A 16,990-nucleotide genomic window follows, 5' to 3' on the forward strand; every position below is an offset into this window, starting at 1 on the left:
CACGGGACCCCGGGCTGCGAGGCTTCCCACCGCCCGCCCTGGAGAACAGAGCTGGCCAGGAGAGAAGAAGCCCCCCACCCCTCTGCCCCAGGCACCGCTAGCTAGGCTGCTGCTGCCTCCCACAAAAGGCCTTTGTCTCCGGTTTCTTCCTCCCCTGTCTGCCCGCCCCTCTGTTTCCATCACTGCTCTCTGCTCCAGCCCCCTACAAGGGCCCCTTTGGGTGCAGGGACAGACTCTTGAGGCTGGAATGGTGCCCCCCTCCCCCAGGACCTGGAGGATGGCTGAGGTTTCGAGTGCCCCGTCGTCGTCAGAGAGGCAGCCCTGCTGCAGGGGAGCATGGAGGGGGTCCCCTCTCTGGACCTGGGGCAGGAGAGTGAGGCACAGCCTATGCCCAGCTGCTGCCCCCCCGCCCCACCCCCACCCCATTGCGCATAGCCCTGGGATGTCCAGTGCTGTCCCCTGGCCACGCTGTCCCTGCAGGCCCTTAATTCATGCCAGGGCCTGGCTGAACAACAACCTTCCTCTGGCACCCACCCAGCCTTCCCTGCTCTGGCCGGTAGGTCTTTGCTGGATGCTGGGGTGGATGGGAAGAGGAAAAGTGGAGCCAATGGTGATGGAGCAGGCAAGAAAGGGTGAGGGGAGAGAAGGGAGAGGGGTGGGAGATGGGCAGAGGGGGAGGAAGAGAGGAAGGGGAGGGGACAGGAGGAGGAAAGGAGAGGAGGGGGAGGGGAGGGGAGGGGGACAGAAGAAGAGGGACAGAGAGGCAGAGAGGGAAGAAGGGAAGGGGGAGGGAGTGAAGGGTAGAGAGAGGAGAGAGAAGGAGAGGAGGGGGGAGAAGAGGAGAGAACAGAGTTGGGAGAGGAGGAGAGAACAGAGTTGGGAGAGGAGGAGAGAAAGGGGAGAAGAGAGGAAGAGGTGAAGGGGGAGAGGAGAAGAGAGAAGGGATCGGCCAGAGGGAGCGGGTCCTGGGGGGAGTGGAGGCTGCTTAGGGAAGGAAGTAGCGAGGGGCGGCCCAGAGCCTGGGCGCGGGGCCATGGAGGGCTGAGGATGAGAGGCTCCTGGGTGCACTTCTGCCCCTCTAAAGGGCTCTTCACTCCCACGCTCCCTGCAGACAGCTAAGAGGGGCAGAATACAGCCCCCAGTGCTATCCAGAAGTGGCGGGGCGCATACGGGGTCAGGCCAGGCTCCCTCCTCTGCCCGCGATGACCAGGCCCTGCCCTCTCCTTTCCGAGGGTGGGGCTGAAGGTGGGCTGAGGTGGAGGAGCAGGCTGGGTGCTGGGGCCCTGGTGGGGAAGTCCTGGCAGGACGGGGTGTGCATCGGACCGTCTCTCCGCCAGGGTCCACACCTGGGGCATATGAAGGAGTGGGGAGCACAAGCGCGCCCCCTCCCGACTGGGCCAAGGGGCTGTCTGACGCCCACCTGGGCTGAGGGCTGAGGCCCAGACCCGAGGTCCTGTGAGCAGCACAGGGACCCCAAAGCAGTCGCAAACCTCACCCCGAGTTCTTGAGCAGAGCTCGGTCCTGCCTCCATGCCCCTAGATGACTGAAGTCCACCGCACACCCCATAACCTGCACGCCCACCCCATAACCCCACCCTGAACCCCCTACCCCATAATCCCACCCTGTACCCCAACCCCATATTCCCACCCTGCACCCCAACCCCATAATCTCACGCAACACACCCACCTCACACCACCACACAGCCCCACCTTATAATCCCACTCCACACCCCCAGCCCACACCCAATTCTCTCATCAGGCGCCAAATTATACTCCTGGGCCCCACGGCCCCCAGGCCTTCCGGGCACATGGCAGTGAACACTACACAAGACAAGCTTGCCACTGACCTGCCCCCCATCCCACCCCAGATGCTGCCTTCTTGGTGGCCCAGGGTCACATGGAAGAGAAACCCAGGTCTCCTGCATGGAGGAGGCACTGCAGAGCTTGAATGGGGAGGGGAGTATGGCAGGAGGCCCTGTGCAGAGTTCAGCCACTCCCAGTCTCCCCAAGGCTTTGCTGACCACTGAGACTGGACATATAGGGAGAGAGCAAGAGGACCTGCAGGACCCACCCCCCACACACAGGTTGGGGTGGGGGATGGTGGGGAGGGCACCGGGCTTGGGGTTGGAGCTGCATGTGTGTGTGTGCATGTGGCCCTGGATGGGGGGAGAACATCAATAAAAGGCGTGGCTTCAAACTGGACCTGACATGTGCGTGTGGGCAGGGTGGCTGGGACTGGGTGGGCAGGCTGGAATGTGCACATGCCATCACAGCACAGTTAAGGGTTAAGACATCCCAGGTGTTTGGGGGTCACGCCCAGTGTTCGAGGGACCATATGGTGGCCAGGGTTCAGACCCAGGATTCCCGCATGAACTCCAGTCTCTGAACCGGTGCCCTGGCCACGGTAAGGATCAAAATATTGCCCCCGCCCTGATGAGACTCTGCGAATATGCCCACACCCGGCCACTGTCTACTTAAGCTCCCACACGGCCATGACCCAGAGACACACAAACGAATCTCGGACCCGAGCAACTTGCTGCGGCGATCTCTCCAGACCCTAATTATTAAAACTTTACAATTCCTATTGTATCCGCGACAAGCTATACAAAGCACATTGTCTAACATCGCATTCTCGGCAGGTATAAGTGTTGGTGGGACTGGGCTCAAATATCGAAGGTAACCAAAGTAGAGAAAGAGAGTATTGTGCAAATTGTCTGCCACACAGGAGGGGTAGGTGTGGAATTGGGGCGGGGGAGAGGGGGTGGATACTGGGGACTTTGGTGGTGGAAAACATGCACTGGTGAAGGGATGGGTGTTTGATGATTGCATGATTGAAGCTCAAACATGAAAGCTCTGTTACTATACCTCATGGTGAATCAATAAAAACGGGGGTGGAGTGGGTGGGAAAGAATCAAAATTATTCGCCTTCCAGAGGTAAAATCCCCAGTACCCAGGTTCTCTTCGGCAGAAGCTCTTCCTGCTCGAGGTTCACCCCACAACTGAGCAATTAAAAGGCGATGCCTGTGTGAGGAGCCCCCTGGGACCCCCAATCGGTCAGGGCTGGGGTGTGAGTGAACCCTCAGCCTGTCAGTGGCGCATCTCCAGGTGGGGGTCTCAGCGTGGGTCTCGGGGTCAGCGGGGCTGGAGGGGTGGAGAGAGCTCAGCTGGCGAGTCGGGCTAGGGGACCCTCCGGGCAGAGGGATCAGCCTCGAGCCTGGGAGCATCATGGATGGGACACCTCAGCGGAAGGAGGTCAGGCTGAGGGCTGGGACCTCAGTCAGCAGTGGGTGCCCGGCCAAGGTCCAGAGGGAAGGCAACAGGTAACAGGGCAGCCCGGAAGGCCCCGGAGGCCAGATCAGAGCTGGAGCTCAGATAGGGGGGCTCATCCCTGGCTGGCACCAGATAATCTCATCATCGGCCACCATCCGGATCACACGCCCTTCTCTCCCGGAAGGGAGCAACATGACGTTCGCCGTTAACCATGCTGCCAGACCCCCACACCAGGCTGTTTCACTCGGGGTGTCCCAGAGGGGGGCGGGTGAGACCCCTCCCCACCCCAAAGGACCCAGCCCCGGCACATGAAAACCTCCAGAACTCAACCGCCACCCTGCTCACAGTCGCTCTCCATATGCTCGGGCCGAGCCTCACCCACAAGTGGGCCTTTCCCTGAACACTTCACGGGATACACCCTACCCATAGCCCAAAAGTACTGCACCACATTTGATGGGATTCACAGTAGAAGGCAACCAACCTTAGAGGGAAATATTATACTATTTCGGCTCTACTTTGGGATAGGGATTGGGGTTCAGGATGGAAACACCCGAAATATGGTGGTGGGAAGATGTAATCGTGGTGAGATTGGTGTCTGAATATTAAACGTAATCAAATATTGTGAACTACTTTATAAAATAAAAAAAATTTAAAAAGGGGAGGCTCAGCAGGTAGACTGGGGGGGGGGCCCCATCAGGACACTGTGATCTAAGTGTGATGTCCCTGTGACCTGGGCGGATGAGTGGGTGGGAGGGGGAGTGGGCGGCAGGGCCACTGCGTACACAGGCAGCATGACTAGTGGGGTAGAGAGGGTCCAAGGTGGGATGAGGTGATCAAGGTGACCCCCAAAGAAGAGGCCCCCTGGAAACCCGCCCCGGGATGGGCAGATAGCTCAGCCGCTGCGTGGTCAATTGTCACCAAGCCATCTGCATGCTGATCATGCACCCAGGGTCAGACAGGGCCCAACCCTTGGCTCCTGGTGCCTAGCAGTGCCATCTGCAAAGTGGGCACTTGGCTTCGGCCCAAGCCAACATGACAGGAACTGCCACACTCAAGGATTCAGGGAACCAGGGGAACTTGGGGGAGAGGGTCCCAGGCAACCCAGAACTCGGTGCTGCACCCAAACAAGGAGGCCAGTACCACCGGTCAGCAGCCACCCTGCACCCCGTCCTCGGGAACATGGTTGTCCCTGGGCGTCCATGCATTTGCTGTCCCCAAAGACCCTCCTTTCTGCGGCCCAAGTCTCTAACCGGCCTCCTTGGTCACCCCAGGATAAAAGGTGGGCAGAGAGGGCCAGTGAATCATGGTTGCTGACCCCCCCTGTGCTGCAGCAGAAAGTCCCACCTCATCCCCTATGGGCAAGACAGGAACTGGGGCGGGACGGGTCTGGGGGTGCCCTGCTTCTCCCTCTGCCGTGTCCTTCCCACTGCGGGCAGTGCTGCCCCCGCCCCCGGCATCGCCCTCAAACACCCCTGGTGCTGACTGTCTGCCAGGAGCGGCATTGCCTGACCTGGGGCAGTGCCCGGGGAATGGGGGTAGGATCCCCCCCTCCCCCCCCCCCCGTAGTTTCTGGGGTTCTTCAGTCTTTGTGAGGGAGATGGAGCCACAAATGGTCGGAGTCTGCCTCCCCCTTTAGATGGACCCTCACAGAAACGCCCTACCCCCGTGCAAGGGGTGAGCCATGCACCAGCCCACGACTCTATCAGAAGCCCTGGGGGCAGCAGCCCTGCAGGACTCTCTCGCCAGCTGCCATCCCCAACACCTTGCCTGCGGCACTGCAGCTTCTGCGGTTTCTCCAAAGACACCATTCAGGAGCCAGAGCAGAATCTCAAGAGCTGAAACCAACTGGTCCTTTGTAGAAGCTTTGCCAGTGGGGGGCGGGGGGCAGAGGCAGGTCATGGAAGGGACCACTGGGACAACGAGAGAGACAATGAGGTCACTCTGGACTGCGTGCGGAAAGGAGGTAAAGTGTCATGCCTGATGCCCTATCAGGAACAGTCCTGGGAACTAGTGCCTCAAAGGGGACGGTGGCGGGGGCGGGGGGGGGGGGGGGAGCTTGAGGTGGGGAAGGAAAAGAAAAAAGAGAAGTGGGGGCAGGAGGGAAACTAGGGACATCGATGGGGGGAAATAGACACTGGTGAAAGGATTGATGACAGAACATTGTGAGCCTGAAATGCAATCATGAATAACTTTGTAGCTCATTGCCATTCAATAATTTTTTTATTGAATTAAAATTTATTTTAAAAGATAAAGCTTATACATGCTTATTTTACTCCATGGCTTGGAGGCCAACCACACATGCTAGGGGAAAAGGGAGCTCAGATAGAGAAGGGAGCACCAAAGAAAGGGTGTTGGGAAGATCCGCCCAAGATGGGAGATGCATGCTGAAAGTAGACTATAGACCGAATATGATTGCCACTTAATTCCTCTTTCACAAACCACAGCACCCAAAAGGAGAGAGAGAACAAAAGGGAATGCCCTGCCACAGAGGCAGGGTGGGTTGGGGGGGATGGGGGTGTGGGAGGGATACTGGGATCCGTGGTGTTGGGAAATGGGCACTGGTGGAGGGATGGGTATTTGATCATTGTATAATTGAAACCCAAGCACAAAAATTTGTAAGTCTGCAACTGTACCTCATGATGTCTCACTAATAATAATCTTAAAAAAGCTTATACATTCTTTTAAAAAATGATAATTCAAAAGTCTTAGAGTTCATTCAATACTTTTTTATTTTTTATTTTTATTTTTTTTGCTTTTTGGGTCACACCCAGTGATGTTCAGGGGTTACTCCTGGCTCTGCACTTGGGAATTACTCTCAGTGGGGCTTGGGGGACCATACGGAATGCTGGGAATTGAACTCAGGTCAGCCATGTGCAAGGCAAACACCCTCCCTGCTGTGCTATCCCTCTGGTTATCTCTCTCTCTCTCTCTCCTCTCTCTCTCTTTCTCTCTCTCTCTCTATATATATTTTTTTACTGTCTCCCCCACTCCCTCAATATATTTTTTAAAAGTCTGAAAGCCCCGAAATATCAGGATGCTGTCCATGATGCACAATGCCCCCACGTTGAGGAACCTGGGTCCCCTCTGCAGTCCCCCCAACCTCCGTGAGTGCTTCCCACATGCCCTCCCCAGCCCCCTACTCCCACGCCCGCAGGGCCCGTGTGCAGCCCACCCAGACGCAGGGTGCCGCCCACCTCGGCTGTCACCCAGCACACTCTGTGTTCAGCACAATCTGAACCCTGGGGATGCAGGTCGGATGCCGCCACCAAGCCGAGGGTGAAGTTCAGCATCCACGTGGCTGCTGCACAGCTGTGATCAGGTCACACTCGGCCTCTGTCCCTCAGTACTGCTCAGGGCCTCTGAGCGGGGAGGGGCTGCTTTATCAGGCTCCCACTGTCCAGGGGAGGACACAGAAGGAAGCCCAGACTCTACATCAGTCACCTGAGCCCCGTGGTCAGTGGCAGAGCTAGGATTCAAACCTCAGCCAGCTGCTCCTGGTGACCCACGCTAGGCTGACACCCCATAAGCGCAAACATTCCCTTCTGTAACAGTAACGTAACAGTGCTCCTGGTTTTCGCTGGGGGATTTGTTGATTGAGCAGTCCGCTCAGCATCTGCTATGCCGTCAGGCTGGCGGGGCAGAGCAGAGTGAGACCCAGCTCTGCCTCCGCGGGTCTGACACATCCAACAGCGGCAGCTGCGGACTGACCTCAGACTCCCAAACCGACGATGCTGGGCAAACTGCCCTGCCCCAGACAGCTCAGACTGCTGGGGCACACGCTTGGCAGGCCGCCGCCCTGGGCTTGAGCCTTGACACTGCAGAGAACCCCCAAGCACGCTGCTAGGAGCAGCCCCTGAGCCCCAGGAAAGGGTGCGGTCCCAAAACCAAAACAAACAAACAAACAAACAGAACCCGAGTCGGTATTGTAGGGGCAAAACTGATGCCATGACAGGTGGCAGAAATGAGAAAAACCAGCTCGGCCTCAGGTTCAGTTCCTGGAACAGAAACAGTCTCAGTTTCCCTGCAATGAAACGATGTGTAACTAGCCCAACTGAACCCACCTGGGAAAGTTCTGGGCCCAGAAAGTGGGCTCAATCAATCACTCACAGAGCCCCAGAAATTGCCTTTTTTTTTTTAACCCTAAAAGAATGAGTAGCCTATGTAACCAAAAACTGCTAGTAGAATGTCACTGTCATTGTCACTGTTGTCCAGATAATCATCGATTTACACGAGCAGGCACCAGTAGCGGCTCCATTTGTCCCAGCCCTGAGATTGTAGCATCGTAAACTTGATGCTCTCTCTTCTCTCCGCGGATGCAGCACGCCAGCTGGATGTCCTTGGGCAGAATGGTGACGTGCTTGGCGGGGAATGTGCAGAGGTTGATGTCCTCGAAGAGCCCCACCAGGTAGGCCTCGCATGTCTCCTGCAGTGCCAAGACGGCTGAGCTCTGGGAGCGCAGGTCAGTCTTGAAGTCCTACGCGATCTCGCGCACCAACCGCTGGGAACAGCAGCTTGTGGATGAGCAGCTCGGTGGACTTCTGGTGGTGGCAGATCTCGCATAGCTTACGGTGTGGGGCCGGTAGCGGTGTGGCTTCTTCACACCGCCCATGGCTGGTGTGCTCTTGCGGGCAGCCTTGGTGGCCAGCTGCTTGCGGGGCACCTTCCCGCCTATTGACTTGCATGCTGTCTGCTTAGTACAAGCCCTCCCATTCTTCCCAACTCAGCTGGAGACTCCTTTAGGGTTAGGGAAATGAGAACCATTTTAGCTACTATTGTTGGCATATTTGGTAGGTGACGGGTGGCTTTCCAGGCTCTGACATGTGGGCTGGATACCCTCGGTAGCTTGCCGGACTCTCCGGGAGGCGGAGGGAGATGGAGACTTTTGGGGTGATCTCTAGTCGTCCCTGCAGGTGTTTCCCCATCAACCGAATGTAAGCTCCTGGTGACTGGCCTGCTATAACAATTTGCACACTGACAGCACGCACCTACCTGCGTCTCCGGGCAGCGCCTGGTGCATCTGTGGCCTCAGGTTGATCTGAAACTATTGTTTAATTATTGCCTGACCACCGTTCACTAGACACTTGCCAAAACACCTTTGTTTGGTAGCTAAGTAAGATTTCTTTCTGAAACAATAAAGGTGTGCACTGCTTTATGTGACCAAACCCTATAGAAACTGCTTGCTGCCTGAAGTCGATGTCGCTACCAAGAGACCACTCTGTGGGTGAGAGAGTTGACCCCAGTGTACTGGAATGAAGCTCCTTTTGCTTTTGCTTTTTCGTGTTTGTGTCTCTGTTCGTCTCACCACTTGGGAGCCCATAGTTTGGGGCTTAACAGGTGTAGCTGAGGCCCTGGCTGAAAGCTGACTGTGTTTGTCTCCGGAGAATTCAAGGCCCCTTCTCACTAGGGTCACAGGTCGGAGGCATTTCTGGACTGCTTTCCCCCAGAGGGGGGCACTGTAGAAGGGGCAGAGGCTGAGTCCAGGGGGCACATCTCCACCCCAGCCCCCACGACAGGCTGTTAGCAAAAACCTCCAGGCTGTATGGGTCAGAGGAAGCTGACAGAGGCAGGCCCAGAGAGAACACAGGGGACAGACAGATGACCTCTCACACAGGGGTATAAAGAGGCACAGCAGGGAAAGAACCAATGCCCATGGGAATAGAAAGGAAGCGTGTGGGAACTGGTCTGCAGTAGGAAGCTTGCCTCTGCGGTAAGGGACAGCCCAGGGATGGGCACACTGGGACATGTGGAGGGAAGTGGTCACTCCTCCTGGTGGAGGTCGGGATGCTGAAAGGAGGCCAACAGTGTTGGCCATAGCAGCAGGCTGGGGGGTTGGGGTGGGAAGGAAACTGGGGACATTGGTGGAGGGAAGTGGACACTGGTGAAGGGATTGGTGTTGGAACACTATATGCTTGAAACTCAACCACGAGTAAACTTGTAACTCTGTGATTCATGATGAGTCAATATGTTAGTTTTTTATACATATATATATACATATACATATATATATATTATTTGGGCTAGAGCAATAGCACAGCAGTAGGGCATTTGCCTTGTGCGCAGCCAGCCCAACCGAGCTGGGTTCGATTCCTCCACCCCTCTCGGAGAGCCCGGCAAGCTACCGAGAGTATCTCGCCCGCATGCAAAGCCTGGCAAGCTCCCCGTGATGTATTCAATGTGCCAAACACAGTAACAATAAGTCTCACAATGGAGACGTTATTGGGCCCGCTCGAGCAAATCGATGAACAACGGGAGGACCGTGACCAATATATTATTTATTTATTTATAGTTTTTTTTGGCCACACCTGGCTGTATTCAGGGTTTACTTCTGGTCCTGCACTCAGGGATCACTAGGGGTAGGGGCTCAGGGGACCGTATGGGGGGCTGGGGATCCAATCCAGGACAGTCACCTCAAGCAAATGCCCTTTCCGCTGTACTATCATTGCAACCTCCTGATTTAATAAATTTTTTAGAGAGATGGTGAGAGAGCAAGGGAGAGAGGGTGGAGAGACAGAGGGAGAGGGAGAGAGAAGGGAGAGAGAGAGAGGGAGGGAGGGAAAGAGAGAAGGGAGAGAGAAGGGAGGGAGAGTGATAGTGGGAGAGAGAGAAGGAAGAGAGAGAAGGGAGGGAGAGGGAGAGAGAGAGAAGGGAGAGAGAGAGGGAGAGAAGGGAGAGTGAGGGAAAGAGAGAAGGGAGGGAGAGAGAAGGATGAGAGAGAAGGGAGTGAGAGGGAGAGAGAGGGAGGGGAAAAGAAAAGGAAGAGAGGGAGAGAGAAGGGAGAGAGAGAGAGAGAGAGAGAGAGAGAGAACCCCTCCACCCAAGGCCAGCTCTGGCATTAAGAAGCACCCTGGGGGCCCGTAGCAGGGCCAGTGCCCAGCGCCTGCTGGGGGAAGGGGGCTCCTTCCCAAAGTCCTGGCCCCAAAGCCCCCATTTCAGGCCTGTTTTAATGCCTAAACAGACCCCATGAACCACTTCTCAAATTCAACAGGGGCGCCCAAACTCCTCCTGGCTCTGGGAGGATTTGCTTGACTGCCGGAGGGGCTGAGAGAGGAGGGGCTGAGAGAGGAGCCCGGTGGGGCACAACAGGGGTCCTCAGAGGGAGGGGGGCATGGCAGGGCCCCAGCAGGCAGTGCAGTGGGTAGGGCACTTGCCTTGCAGGCGGCAGACCTGGGTGAAACCCTCCCTACCCCATTCTATTCGGTCCCCTAACCACCAGAGATGAGTCCTGAGCACAGAGCCAGGAGTAAACCCTGAGCACTGTTGGGTGAGCAACACCAGGTTATGGCCCCCAAACCCCAAACAAACAAACAAACAAACAAAAATCAAACCAGAGCCAAGAGTATGAGGAGAAAGAGGAGCAGAGGGAGGGCAGGAACTGGCCCAAGGGCGCCCTGAGCAAGGGCCACGCCTCCCTCTCCGCAGGGCCCCAACAGTGGGTCCCGGGCTCCCTTCCTGTCCCTCCCACTGCAAACTGTGACCGGCCCTCAGAGAGGCAAACCCCCTTCACCCCACCCATCCATCGAGGAGCCACCCCTACTTGGTCCTGCAGGCTCAGACCTGGAGGAGACCCCAGAGCAGCTAAGCCTCGGGCGGGAGCTGTGCCGTGGGGTCCCCTCGAGCCTTGGGCCCAGCACCCCGCGGAACTGCAAGGGCTCAGCAGCGCGCCTACGTCCCCGGGTACCCTGACCCCTAGGCTGCTCTCGGTTCGGTTCGGGGGCAGGCTGCACGTGCTGGTCACGGACGGCGGCGCCCCCAGGGCCGCGTGCAAGGGCCAACCACGCTTTGGACCAGCAGCGGGGAGGCAACAGGCCCTTTCGGAGAAACCCGGGCGCCGCACGCGGCGGGACAGGGTACCCGCTGCTCCCGAGGATGCCGGCAGGGGGCGCCTCCGAGCCGGGCGCGGGCGCTCTGCAAGGCCGGCCCGGCCAGGCCCGGGGCTGGGGGTTGCAGGGGTGCCGGGGGCGGTGCGGACCAGAGCTGCGCGGGCCACCCGCCAGACTGGAAGGCCCGCTGGGTTCTGGCCTCGGGGGCAGAGGGGTGGTGTGGCCCCTGGGTGTCTGCTGCCTTTAGTAAGAGTCTGAGCCCGGCTCATCTAGCCCCCCAGGGTGCAGGTCTAGCTGCACCCTGCGGAGCTCAGGGCTTACTCCTGGCTTACTGTGTGCTCTAGCATGAATCCTGGTGGTGCTTGGGGGACCTTCTGTGGTCAGGGAGTGGGAGGATGCAGGCTCCGAGGTGAACGCTCTGCTTGGCTGTGCTCCCCCACACCCCCCACCCCCGTGGCGACTGTGCCCACAGCGTGGCCTGCCCCTCTGGTCCCCAAAGAGCTGAGGATCTTCCACCAGCCCCGCTGACCCCTCCCGCCTGGCCCCTCTGGTAGAATTTTACTTGGGAGAGCGAGGAGTGTTCTGGAAGCCCTTGCCCTTAGGGACGGTCACTCGGTCACTCGGGAACTCAGCCTTTCCTTCACACCTGCAATAGCCTGAGGGTCTTTGTTTCTTGGGTGCTGGGGGCCTGCTGGCTGTCCTGGCCATGCTGAGGCCACCACGACTACAAGGCAGTTGTTGAACCCAGGCCCCCCCTCCCCCCCACAGGCCTGCCAGACGCTCTGCCCCTGAGCCCCAGCTCTGGCTCTGCCTGAGGAGTTTAAGCCAAGGCTGATGGGTGGGAAGGCTGGAGAGGTAGCACAAGGCTTAAGACACCTGCTTTGCCCACACTCTGACTCAAATCCCCAGCACCCGGCCTGGCCCCCAGAGTCCCACCAGGAGTGAACCCTGAGCACAGAGCCAGAAGTCGAGAGCCCTGAGCACAGCTGGGTGTGGCCCCGACAAACATCAACAAAACATCACTGATGAGGTGGAGGGAGCCTCTCCCCAGAGCCTGACAGGAGGAGGTCACCTGGGGGGTGGGGAGCATCGAGGATGGGGGGACGGGGGTGGGGAACTCAGGAGAGGCTTCTCCAATGCAGCACCTGGAGCAAGGGGGAAGCTCACCTGTCTGGGTGTGGAGGATTGTCCCAGAAACCAGAGGCCCTGGAGGGTGGGACTGACAATGCTGATCCCTCAAAACTCCACACCCCAGCGGGTGAGGCCCGGGCTGGGCAGGAGTGTGCTTCCGGCTGTGCCGGGCGGGCCATGAGCTAAGGCAGCTCCCTGCCTGAGAGTAAGGGAGCACTGGCCTTGGACCCCGGGCCACTCCTGGCACGGGGCTCACCCCAGTGAGTCTCCCTTCTCCTGGTGACCCAGCAGCCCTGGCGAGGGCCCATGGGACAGGCCATAGCACAATTATGGCAAAACTGTCCTTGATGTTTGTTTTGGGACCACACCTGCCAAGGCTCAGGGGTTACTCCTGACTCTGCACTCAGGAATTTCTCCTGGTGGTGCTCGGGGGATCATATGGGATGCCCGGGATCCCTCCTGGGTCAGCTGCATGCAAGGCGAGTGCCCTTCCCGCTGGACTCTCTCTCTGGCACCCAAACCATCTTTTAGAGTATCCACTGACCTTGTACACAAGGCCTATCACTCTCCAGTTTCAAAGACAGGCACCAACCCAATGCAAAGCTGCTTCCTGCTGGCTCTTTGCCCAGGCTCCCTCTCCGGGGCCCTCGCCCGGTTTATCTCAATGTAACCCTCCAACAAGGCTCCAGGCTCGTCTCCCGGAGTTTTTGGCCTTGGAGAACTCCCACAGCCCTGACCTGGTGTTGGCCTGGTGCCCCCAGGCCACCACCACTCCTGGGAGCTCCTTTCCCCGGGGTGTGTGTGTGTGTGTGTGTGTGTGTGTGTGTGTGTGTGTGTGTGGTGGGCATTGGTGTCAGGCAGTAGCCCTAGGGTCCAGGAGCATTGCGCATGGCAGGGCTGGGCCCGGGGGGAGGTTAACGAGGGGCTTTGTGGTCGCACACTTGAGGTGCCCTTACTTGGAGTCATGGAAGCGGCCACTGACAGGAGCTCAGAAGTCTGGAGGCGAGTCAAAGAGCAGGGCAGCCCCCCTCGAGAAGCCTCTCCTGAAGAGCTCGGCTGCAGGGGTGAGCTCCGCTTAGTCACACACGGTGCCGCCTCCACTTCTCGGCTGACTCAGACTCGTGCCCACATCCAAGAGGCTGAAGCCGCAGGTTGTCGACACACTCGTCTTGGAAATAAGAGCACAAGGGATGGGCCGGGGCGGCAGCTCAGAGACTAAGGTGCTTGCTTGGGCATGGCCCGCAAACAGCACCAGGAGTGATCCCCTAGCACTGCTGGGTGAGGGTCCCCAAACACACACACACACACACACACACACACACACACACACACACACACACTCATTGCATCTCTATAAAAGTGGATGTGAGTGGCCTGGCCCAAGCTCACTCATCTGTATAGGACTCTGGCTTCTCAGCCCTACAGTCTGTGAGGCTTGGGAAATACTTCAAGGCTGAAAGCTTTATTTTCCTGACTGAGACACCTCCAAAGCTATTCCAAGTGCCAGCACCGCTTGGGGACACCCTGGGTTCTGTCTGAGCCTACACTCTGTCACCACTGCCGCAGGTCTGGGCCTGCCCGTATGTGCTTTGCCTTTCCAGAGCAGGAAGCCCAGAGGCCTGTGGGAGGGCAGAGCGGGGAGTCAGAACCAGGTCAAGGGGTCCCCCCAGACCTGGGAAACAGGCGTCACTGCGCTGCAGAGGACCAGAGAGACCGTACAGTAGGGGGGCACTTGCCCTGCACATGGTCCACCTGAGTATGATCCTTGGCACCCTATCTGTCCCCCAAGGCCCGCCAGGAGTGACCCCTGAATGTGTGGAACCAGAAATAAGCCCAGAGAGTGGCCCCCACACTAAAAATAAATAAATAAATAAATAAATAAATAAATAAACCGGTCTAGGGCCTGTTCAGGACCCACTTTTTGGAGGCACTGTTTCACGCTTCTCGCCCTCCGCTGCCTTTGAGGTGGTTTATTCATCTCTAGGGCCAAGGCTGCACTGGGCTCTCTGCATTCACTTGTGGGATATAAATTTTTTTAAAAAAATTGTATGATATTCAAGGCTAGGGAATACATAGGTCAGGGGGATGTCAATGGTTGGAAGCTTGCCCCAAGTGTGTGTGCGTGCGTGCGTGCGTGCGTGTGTGTGTGTGTGTGTGTGGTGTGTGTGTGTATGTATGCGCACGTGGGGGGAGGGGGAGTGTGGCATGAAGGGTAGTTCAGGATGAGAGGGGACCACTATGACAATAATAGTTGGAAATGATCACTCTGGACAAGCAGGTAAAGGGATATCCATGATAACCTTTCAGTGTTTGTACTGCAAATCGTAATGCCTAAAAGGAGACGCGGAAGGAGAGAGAGACAGAGACAGAGAGACAGAGACAGAAAGAGACAGAGAGAGACAGAGAGCCAAAGGAAACGTGGCAGGAGGGAAATTGGGGACACTGGTCATTGGTGGTGGGAAATGCACATGGGTGAAGGGACGGGGGTATTGGGACATTATGTGACCGCCTCTCTTTCAGAGACATCCAGGAGAGCCCGGGATCCTTCTGCCAAGGCCCCCGCTTGCCTGTGCCAACCTCGGGCGTGCTCAGGCAGACCCGCCCTGGCTCCCTGCGCCTCCCTCACGCGGGCCGCCGCTTGCCGTTTCCCTGCCTTGCTCCCCACAGCTTCCACCCACTCGCCGCATTAACTCGGCGCTCCACAGGCTCTCCCCGCTCCCAGCGCGTCTCCTCCAGCTGCTGTGATTTCAGGCAGGAACCCCACAGACTGTTCTTTCAACACGCATGAACGTCTTGCATAACCATGCTTCAGAGAGAGCACGGAGGGCCACGTGTCCGGAGGAGGGAGGGGGAGCCGGAGGGAAAGGCCCCCATGTGGGCTCCTCCCGGAAAGCCAGTCTTTTTTCTTCTTTTTTTATGCTTTTATTTATTCAGTTAGGCTTTTTGGGTCACATCCAGCGATGCTCAGGGTTTACTCTTGGCTCTGCACTCAGGAATCACTCCTGGTGGTGCTCGGGGGACCATATGGGATGCTGGGGATTGAACCCGGGCCGGCTATGTGCAAGGCAAATGCCCTCCCGGCTGGACTATCGCTCCCGCACTTGAACTGGGTGTTGGTGGGACAGTCCAGTCAACACCCCGCACATACATGGACGCCTTTAAGGGGGCGGGGACAGGTGTTCCATCCCAGAGAAGTGCCCAAGCAGCACCCTGGGGACATCCTCCTCCTCCCGCGCCTGCCCAGGGTCTCTGCAGACACGCTGAGGTGATACCGAGACAGCTAGACCCATCTCTGCACGGTGCACCTCTCAAGTGTGGGCACAAGGGGGCTGCAGTCAAAGTGGCCCCCACAGCCTCCCAGGCCCACCCCCGGAGGCCCTCACAAGGGCAGACACAGCCGTCTTGGCAGGTTGTGGGAGCAAAAAATGGGAAGAAAATCCAAGTGGGCAGACAGACAACGCTCACCAACATCCAAGGGCAACTTCCTCCTTCATGTCGGAGGAGAGGAAGCGACTGTCTGCGGGCTGGGAAAAGCTGACCGGGCTTCAGCGACAAACTTCCCCTGTGGGGGCCAGGAAGTCTTTGTGGGTGCAAGGGTGTGCGGAGCCCTGGGCAGCTGCCAGCAGGCTCTCAGGAGAAACGCCAAGTCAACGCAGACAGGCCCGCGCGTCCTCCCCAGGCCAGAGGAGGGGCTCAGGGGCCCCGCGTGCAGGCTTTCACGCAGGACACCCAAAGGTTGGCTCTCGGCGTGGCTGGACTCAGCACCGAGCCAGGAAGAGTTCCCAGCATGGCGGCGTGTGGCCCCACATCGAACAAACTCTGATAGGACACTGAAAATGAAGCCAGAGCATTAGGAATCTACTTCGTGAGCCTTTTGGGGCCCCGTGAACATCAAGCCCTAGTCTCGTGGCCCACCTGGAGCACAGTCAAGGTGGGAGCTGGGTTCCCGCTAGGCTGGGGGAGCCAGTTTGCCGCCAGGCACACAGGGATCGGCAGTTCTCAGATCTGACTGACCAAGTGTCCAAGGTAGCAAGGTAGCAAGGTGTCCACAGGCAGGAGGTACGTGGAGCCTGGGGACCACCACTCACACCCCAGCTCCCCTTAGCTTTGGGGTGGCCACTCAGTACACCCGGGGGCATCTCTGGTCCCGCCTCTTGGAAGTGGGGGCTCTGCTTCAGGACAGTCGTTCTCTGTCCCCGCCTCTCTGGCTGCTGGTGGCAGTTCCATGGGCTCAGAGCTGGTCGCTGAGAAGTGTTCTTGGAAACGGGGTGGGGCGGGAACACTCCCAAAGCATTGGATGTCAGAAAGCCTCTCGACTTTGAGGAAAGGTCCCAGGGTCTCAGAACTCAGGAGGGGACCTAGGGAGGGGACCACATGTCCCCACTGACAGGCACTAGGAGAACTCTGACAAGGAAGGGCTGAGCACAAAGGACCAAGACCCGAGAGAGGAGAGAGGCCGGGTGAAGGGGCAGTGGAAGGAAGAACCGAGTCCGGTGGTAGCTGGTGCTGGGACCAAGCCGCCTGGGCCAGTAGCTGAGCGGGAAACACTCACGAGACCCCAACCCCTCACCCCTCCCCGGCTCCCCAGCACAAACCTTATGGTTCTGGGAACACTGACCCACCATCTGCTCTCAGGTCACCATTTTTCCGGTAAATCCAAGCAACAGACTTCCGGTCAGCTGGGACGAGGCAGATGTCTATGCCCACTTGCCCAACAACCCCAGGACACGGGTTTGAAATGCCAAAAGTGACAAAGCATGAAAGCCCAAC

Source organism: Sorex fumeus, unplaced genomic scaffold (assembly GCF_029834395.1).
Source record: "Sorex fumeus unplaced genomic scaffold, SorFum_2.1 ptg000098l, whole genome shotgun sequence".
Taxonomy (NCBI): Eukaryota; Metazoa; Chordata; class Mammalia; order Eulipotyphla; family Soricidae; genus Sorex; species Sorex fumeus.